Source organism: Bidens hawaiensis, unplaced genomic scaffold (assembly GCF_021521415.1).
Source record: "Bidens hawaiensis isolate Kalapana, Puna unplaced genomic scaffold, B.hawaiensis_p1.1 tig00018012_1, whole genome shotgun sequence".
Taxonomy (NCBI): domain Eukaryota; kingdom Viridiplantae; phylum Streptophyta; class Magnoliopsida; order Asterales; family Asteraceae; genus Bidens; species Bidens hawaiensis.
In genome coordinates this window covers 85,667-94,750 of record NW_027492717.1, presented here as the reverse complement: position 1 = coordinate 94,750, position 9,084 = coordinate 85,667, and the positions used below count along the sequence as shown (strand labels likewise).

General features: G+C 41.9%; 1 pseudogene; it reads right to left on the bottom strand.

Annotated features, from left to right (window-relative positions):
- Positions 1 to 1,356: 1,356 nt before the first annotated feature.
- Positions 1,357 to 4,736, bottom strand: LOC143555173 (uncharacterized; annotated as a pseudogene).
- Positions 4,737 to 9,084: the final 4,348 nt, after the last annotated feature.

Below are 9,084 nucleotides of genomic sequence, written 5' to 3'. Positions count from 1 at the left end.
AGGCTCGGTTAAGAGCAAGGAAGGCTCGGTTATGAGCAAAGATAGGAGGCTCGGTTACGAGCAAGGAAGGCTCGGTTATGAGCAAAGATAGGAGACTCGATTATGAGTAAGAGTAGGAGGCTCAGTTACGAGTAGGTGTATAAGAATATAGTTATGAAATGATTGATAGACAAATATAGAGAAAGTAAATAAAGAATTATAAACGTTATGCTATATAATAAATGTATGAAAGATGTGATTTGCTTATAAGTCGTATGTTATGAAAATAAAGAAACGTTAGAACTCACTCAGCGTATAGCTGACTTTTAGTATGCATGCAGGTATTGTGATGGCGTGGTAAGTTTGAGGCGCATACGAGGCTATCCATATTGAAGATTAGTTAGAGGAGGAGGTTGTTATGTAAAAGTTTTAGTTTCCGCTGCAAATTTATTATGCTTCTGCTGTATCAAACTGAGTTTATGAGTAAATCCAACACCCAATGTAAGGCTACCGGGATCGGGGCCTTACAGTGCGGCTGTTATATTGACTTCTATTTCATTACATGTGTATCCGATTGTGTAGGGCTGTTAATTTGTAGACAGTTTTGATGGCAGCTTTTAGTTGAAGGCAAATTAGTAGGGCTTGAGGAGAAACGATCCACTGACAAACGATGAGCAAGGTATGTTCATGAATCAATCTTAAAACGTTTTGTGAGAGTTTTAATGTTAATAAAAAATTACAAGTTATACGGTGTGTTGATATAATTAAGTTAAATGTTATATATGCATGTTATGGATATGGAACATGAGCTTCAAGTGCTACGAATTCTATCGGATGAGAAGCAGAAGCACTTAGTTGAGCTTAAAGAAACTACAATAACCTTAAGGTTTACCGTGTCAACATCTTTGTAATGTTTCATGTCTGCTTTTTCCAAAGCAGATGTTGCTTTGCTTTTATGTGCCAACTAGGCTAGCATTATAGTCATGGTTGTGCATATGAACTTTGTAGCAATTTATTAAAAATAGAACTATGGTGGTGGTGGACCGGTTCATTGGCGGATCCAGCATACAAACGGGTGGTTCCCCGGAACCACCCGAGTTTCGAAATAATAGTGTACGGATATATAGAAGACGCGTAGGAACCACCTTATAAATTAAGAGGGAACCACCTAAAAAAAATTCCTAGATCCGCCACTGGACCGGTTGTGAAAGTTACGGACAGACAGAAACTCAGAAAGTGATATTTCAACATACCACATTAACTGTTCACTATTCAAGAAATAAAAAAAAACTATTAATTTCAAACCATAAAAGGGTAATACTAACTACTACATTTTTACCAATGGTATAAGACAGTAGGAAGCTACAAACCTGAGTCCATAAAACACACTTTCAACTAACTTTGCCCAAGCAGAAGTGCTTTTAGGATGGCATCACTCTTCCCATCAGCATAAGAAAACATATGACCCCCGCCCGTCACCTCGTGATACTTTATCCACGGAAGTTGTCGAGCTATATACCGTTGCAGCGTCACAGACACATACCTATCTTCGTCACCCATCCATATATGAACAGACCCTTCGTTTTCTGGAAGCGGGTTCTTAATTTCTGTTGGATCAAATTCCCATGAACTGAACCCAATATTCAAGTCACGATGGATAGACTCGTAGTCTCCTTGTTGTCTTACTTGTCCCTTTGTAACACACAAAAAATGAAAATAGATTATTAATTGAAATAATGTAGTTACTGCATTCATATTTGGTCCACAAGTTGCATTTTTAGTACCTCAACATCTGCTCTACCGGCTGTATATACGGGCACAAGTTCTCTATCTTGTCGGGAAAGAATATCCGGGGTGTAACCTATATAGGTTAGGCTAGGAAACCATTTTTGCGTGTTTCACCAGTAGGTTAATGATGGAAGATAGTGAGCAACCCGCAGACCCCATTGATCTTGACGAAACTGCTCTGAAAACGCTTGTTGAGACAAGTTTGATGGTAATTTGGGCCACCAATAGTTAATTACTGGTGCTATAAGAGCTGCTCCTGCTAGCCTGTTTTCATCATATAATACATGACTATTATAATTAGAATAACATGAAGACAATTTAATATTTAACAAGTATCTTATCTTCCTCTGGGGCTTGGATAATACTACATCTTATGTGGACTTGCATGTGATTATCTACATGTATTTGAGTTTATATGTTTCTAGGATGTTATATGTGTTAATTTGTAGTTTACTATGTCACCCTGCTGTCATCCTTTGTTTTGATATTGGTACATGAACGTTTGTATGTTTATTAAAACAAATCAACCATGAATGTTTAAAACTGTAATAAAACATATGACTTAAAATGACTCTGAAAGATTATTGGATTCAAATCCTTGTGTTCTATAGGTGATTTGTATGATTTCCCCTATATAAGGGATAAGTTTAATGAGAAGGGCAAGGATTTGAATCCAATAATCTTTCAGGCTTGCTTTTATGCTTATATTTATATAAATATAATAACTCCTTATATATATGTATTTATTGAAATCTAAACGAACAAACATAAACGAACGAACAGAACAAACACAGATAAACGACATAAATGAACGAACAAAGTGCATGTTCATGTCCGTTTGTTTGATTAAACAAACAACATATTTTGATCATGTTCGTTCGCTTATTAAAGAAATGAACTTCCTGCCTAAGAATTCACGAACAGTTCATTAGCGTTCGGTTATTTTACAAGCCTATGACTACACGCATATTCCCCTTAAAACAGAAAAATTAAACTGCATTCTTGACTCAAGCTTATGATCCTACAAAAGAGTAACACTAATAGTAACTTATGATACCTGTGAGGAATGTACTTCAAATAACACCAAGTCAGTTGCCCACCCAGCCAAAAACCGAGCACATAAAACTTGGATCCAAGTTCAAGTTGATCTGCAAGTTCTTCAGTATCTAAAACCACACTCTTTAATGTCCGTTTAGGATCCGGGTCACTCTCTCCGTAACCCGGTCTATCAAATGAAACAATATAAATCCCCAAGTCTTCAAGTAGACCCTGCAAAACTCAACCAAGTATTTAGTCAACCTTAACACTGAAAGTAACATATGATCAACATAACATGGAAGAAACCATACAGGAGACGCTGCGGTGGCAATAACCGTATAATGCTTGATACAGTCGAAGCCGTGAACAAAAATTATTTTGTACTTTGCTGATTCTTTTGGGACACCATATTCTTTATAGGATAGATATCTTCCATCACGAAGTTTGATTCTTGGTGTTGTAATGGGAAGCCCGTTTGGAGGCCCGACTTTGTAGGGGCGGGTGGACATGCTGCTTGATACGCCCATGCTAAAAGCCCGGTAAGGAAGACTAATAGAAATTTCATGAAAATGCCTGAAATGTTTCAAGTTTAACTTACGAAGAGCGCTCAAATCGTGTCGAGCTCTTTTTCTACAAATCAGTTGTTTTCTCAAGCTTAGGCCCTGCTCGTTTATTATTTACTAATTAAATTATATACGTTTTAAATTAACTTCACATATTTTTAGAAAAATCTTAAACGGACCAAAGCTTGGCTCGAGCTCTTTTTCTAAAGCTCGAGTTGTTTTTTAAGCTTGGGTTCAGCTCGTTTATTATATATTATTATTAAATATACACGTTTTTATTAACTTTATATAGTTTGAGAAAAACCTTAAACGGGCCAAAGCTCAGCTCTAGCTCTAACTCTTTTTCTAAATCTCGAGTTGTTTTTCAACCTCAACCCCAGGCTCGTTTATTATATATTAATCAATTATAAACATTTTTATTTAATTTTGTAAATTTGAGAACAACCTAAAACGAGCCAGAGATCAAGCAAGCTCGGTTGTGCAATGCGAAATTAATGCATAAAGTCTTACAAATGGAAAATTCTAAAAAATACAAGGCTTGTTAAGAAGGCTTGACGAGCCTAAACGAGCTTCTGATACAAGGCTCAAGCATGGACTCAATACTAAACAAACAAGCTTTATTCGAGGCTCAGGCTCGGCTTGTTGGCCAAGATGGATCAAACAATCAGATCAAACACACAAACACGAGATATTTGGGGTGACAACCCTCGACTCTTTTCATATAATCAAACGAACTTATCAAACGAACTTCACGAACATAACAAACTTGCATGGAGAAGAGACTTCTCTTGGCTCTCTCACATAAAACTAATAATCTAGACTCTATTTATAGACATACTAAACTTGTTCTCCAAGCCAAACCTAACTTGGAAACCAAGACAACCTTATTCTAGAATAATCCATAATATTCTTGCCATACTAAACAAATATTAATATCAAACTTAACAAAACAAACCCTCAACATTATTGATAATTCAAGATTAACCTTCATTCACCCCCTTAATCTTGAATTGTTCCTCTTCTTGCTTTTGTACCACTAGGGTCTTGAATTCCCGATAACACTCTCAGCTCTTCAATTTTAATTATTGGTTCGTCTTTAACCTTTCTTTTCAGTTGTTTGTAACAAACCAGTTTAACAAGTTCTTTATGTTCATCGTTCAAACCATCCACATTGATCTCGGATACAACTTCATTCTCCACGTTCTTCTTTCTCACTTTTCTTTTCTTTCTTTGCTCATCAAAACTTGCAGATGGGTTATTCTTTCTTTCTTTACTAGACCCTATTGGGCCTTCCATTCTGACAATTCTTCTCAACCTTTCATTTGGTTCTGACTTTTCATCAAGAAATGCTCGATTGTTGACTTTCATACTGTAGGGGTATGGTACTAAAACCCGGTTCTACGACCCTAAATCTATTATGTTTGGCTTATTTCATTACATGGACTAATACGATGTTATTGGGCCGAGGGGGTTTTGTGGAGGTAACCCTAACTGGGCTAGGCCCATTAGGGTACCATGATGGTGGCATGAGACTCTATATAAGGAGGTCTCCACCTCCTTATCATGGGTCATACTCAATAAGAGCCACCACCACTTTTTGTGTCTGTGAACAAGAAATCCTCAGGATATCTTAGCGGTCACCTCCACACCCCGAAAACCATTGCAGGTCACGACATTGCAGGTCGCCGGCGCAGCCGCAGAAGAAGAAGAAGATCAAGACGTGGTTCGTTCACCTCGAAAATCCGTGGAAACATCGTCATGGATCAGGTAAGATTCATTTCGTGCTTCGACATTGGCGCCATCCGTGGGACGGCAACGAACTGCCCTTCGATCTTTATCTCGGCTGTCAGATCTCTCCCAAGAAAAACGCAGATCTGGAAGTTTACAGAAAAAGGCTTCAAAGCTTGTTCTATTAAAAGATCCATAGATCTAAAAAGAGGCTTCCAGATCTGGGCAAGAATGAAAATCCGTGATTCAAATGATCAGATCTCCGAATCTGTGAATCTGTGATTCAGGATCTCCGAATCTGTGATGGTTTTAAATCTGCTCCGGGCTTCAGATCTGTCCAGATCTGATTTACAGATCTAGGTCTAGATTACAAACCTGGATTTTAGGTCTAAAGTTGCAGATCTGACTCTTAAATTGCAGATCCAGAAGTTACTAGACTTCCGCCGCCATGTACGCACGCCCGGGGGTTCTCACTCCTCAGCCGTGCATGTGCCGCCGCGGAAACCACCATCTGGGTTTTGCGCCAGAGACCTCCGCCATGCACACGCACTTGCGAGTCACCACTCTATCGCCGTGCATGCGCGCATCAGGCTACGCGCCAAACTTCAAGGTTGGGAATCCTCCTAATATCCCATATGGTTACGCGCCAAGGTTGGGAATCCTCCTAATATCCCATATGGCTACGCGCCAAACTTCAAGGTTGGGAATCCTCCTAATATCCCATATGGCTACGCGCCAAACTTCAAGGTTGGGAATCCTCCTAATATCCCATATGGCTACGCGCCAAGGTTGGGAATCCTCCTAATATCCCATATGGCTACGCGCCAAACTTCAAGGTTGGGAATCCTCCTAATATCCCATATGGCTACGCGCCAAGGTTGGGAATCCTCCTAATATCCCATATGGCTACGCGCCAAACTTCAAGGTTGGGAATCCTCCTAATATCCCATATGGCTACGCGCCAAGGTTGGGAACCCTCCTAATATCCCATATGGCTACGCGCCAAGGTTGGGAATCCTCCTAATATCCCATATGGCTACGCGCCAAACTTCAAGGTTGGGAATCCTCCTAATATCCCATATGGCTACGCGCCAAGGTTGGGAATCCTCCTAATATCCCATATGGCTACGCGCCAAACTTCAAGGTTGGGAATCCTCCTAATATCCCATATGGCTACTCGCCAAGGTTGGGAACCCTCCTAGTATCCCATATGGCTACGCGCCAAACTTCAAGGTTGGGAATCCTCCTAATATCCCATATGGCTACGCGCCAAACTGCAAGGTGGGGAATCCTCCTAAGATCCCATATGGCTACACGCCAAACTTAGGGGTTGGGAATCCTCATACCATATGTTCACACATCACATATGCTCACGCATATTACACATGCTTACGCATCACATGCTCGCACATGTCACAGTCTATACGCACGCGCACGCAACATCTGCACGTGGCGCGTGACATAAAGTAGCTCGTAAGTCGCCACTCGCGCGCAAGCTGTTATTATTCTTACAGCTCATAAGTCGCCTCACGCGCAGGCTTTATTATTCACAGCTCATAAGTCGCCACTCGCGCGCAAGCTGTTATTATTCTTACAGCTCGTAAGTCGCCTCACGCGCAGGCTTTATTATTCACAGCTCATAAGACGCCTCGCGCGCAAGCTGTTATTATTCTTACAGCCCGTAAGTCGCCTCACGCGCTGGCTTTATTATTCACACAGCTCATAAGACGCCTCGCGCGCAAGCTGTTATTATTCTTACGGCCCGTAAGTCGCCTCACGCGCAGGCCTTTATTATTCACAGCTCATAAGACGCCTCGCGCGCAAGCTGTTATTATTCTTACAGCCCGTAAGTCGCCTCATGCGCAGGCTTTATTATGCTACAGCTTGTAAGACGCCCCTCGCGCGCAGGCTTTTATTATTCTCAGCTCGTAAGACGCCTCGCGCGCAAGCTGTTACTATTCTTACAGCCCGTAAGTCGCCTCACGCGCAGGCTTTATTATTCACAGCTCATAAGACGCCTCGCGCGCAAGCTGTTATTATTCTTACAGCCCGTAAGTCGCCTCACGCGCTGGCTTTATTATTCACACAGCTCATAAGACGCCTCGCGCGCAAGCTGTTATTATTCTTACAGCCCGTAAGTCGCCTCATGCGCAGGCTTTATTATGCTACAGCTTGTAAGACGCCCCTCGCGCGCAGGCTTTTATTATTCTCAGCCCGTAAGACGCCTCTCGCGCGCAGGCTTTATTATTCTTAGCTCGGTCGCCACTCGCGCAGGCTCTATTATTATAGCTCGTAAGTCGCCTTGCGCGCCAGCTTCATTATTCTACAAGCTCGTAAGTCGCCTTGTGCGCCAGCTTCATTATTCTACAGGCTCGTAAGTCGCCTCGCGCGCCAGCTTCATTATTCTACAAGCTCGTAAGTCGCCTCGTGCGCCAGCTTCATTATTCTACAAGCTCGTAAGTCGCCTCGCCCGCCAGCTTCTTTATTATTACAGCTCGAAAGTCGCCTCGCGCGCCAGCTTCTTTATTATTACGGCTCGTAAGTCGCCATGCGCGCAGGCTCTCATTATTCTACAGGCTCGTAAGTCGCCTTGTGCGCCAGCTTCATTATTCTACAAGCTCGTAAGTCGCCTCGCGCGCCAGCTTCTTTATTATTTTACAGCTTGTAAGCCGCCTCACGCGCCAGTTTTATTACTTTCACAGCTCGTAAGTCGCCTCACGCGCCAGCTCAATTATTATTTTCAAAGCTCATAAGACGCCTCTCGCGCGCAAGCTTTATTACTTTCACAGCTCGTAAGTCGCCTCACGCGCCAGCTCAATTATTATTCTCAAAGCTCATAAGACGCCTCTCGCGCGCAGGCTTTTATTATTCTAAGCTCGTAAGACGCCTCTCGCGCGCAGGCATTATTATTATTATAGCTCGTAAGTCGCCTCACGCGCGAGCTTCATTATTATTATAGCTTGTAAGTCGCCTCGCGCGCAGGCTTTTATTACAACATGTCACCATCATGAAGAAAGCCTCTCAAAACTCAGACAATAAAGACAAGGCCAAAGAAAAGGGAAAAAACCGCCTCACACCTTATAAAGTCCAGCGCTCCACCTAGACGCTTGCGCGCCCAGGAGCAACACTGGACTTGGGGGGGCTTGTAGGGGTATGGTACTAAAACCCGGTTCTACGACCCTAAATCTATTATGTTTGGCTTATTTCATTACATGGACTAATACGATGTTATTGGGCCGAGGGGGTTTTGTGGAGGTAACCCTAACTGGGCTAGGCCCATTAGGGTACCATGATGGTGGCCATGAGACTCTATATAAGGAGGTCTCCACCTCCTTATCATGGGTCATACTCAATAAGAGCCACCACCACTTTTTGTGTCTGTGAACAAGAAATCCTCAGGATATCTTAGCGGTCACCTCCACACCCCCAAAACCATTGCAGGTCACGACATTGCAGGTCACGACATTGCAGGTCGCCGGCGCAGCCGCAGAAGAAGAAGAAGATCAAGACGTGGTTCGTTCACCTCGAAAATCCGTGGAAACATCGTCATGGATCAGGTAAGATTCATTTCGTGCTTCGACACATACATGATACTAAATCTGTAAATTTCTTAACTGCATCATTCCTTTCATTCAATCCCATAACCTTTCTTTCATCATCACGATTAGTAGAAGATTTCTTGCTTCATTTCTTCTCACTTATCTTACAGTTTTCTCATCTTCAAGGTTGTTTGAGTAAGAAAAACATACCTGAAGATTCACAATCTTTTCTTCTTTTTCTGAAGAATTCTTTCTTTTTCTTTATTCAATCTTTTCTTTCTTTCACTTCTCAAAACAGCTTGCAAAGCTTCTTCATTCTTTGCAGCTTCCTGGGCTTCCTTCTTACGTGCCTATTCTTCTTGAACAATCCCATTCAATCGTTCTTTATCAGCGATCTCATCCAATCGTTCTTTCTCAGCGGCTTCTTGAGTTGCTTTTTCATCTTCTTC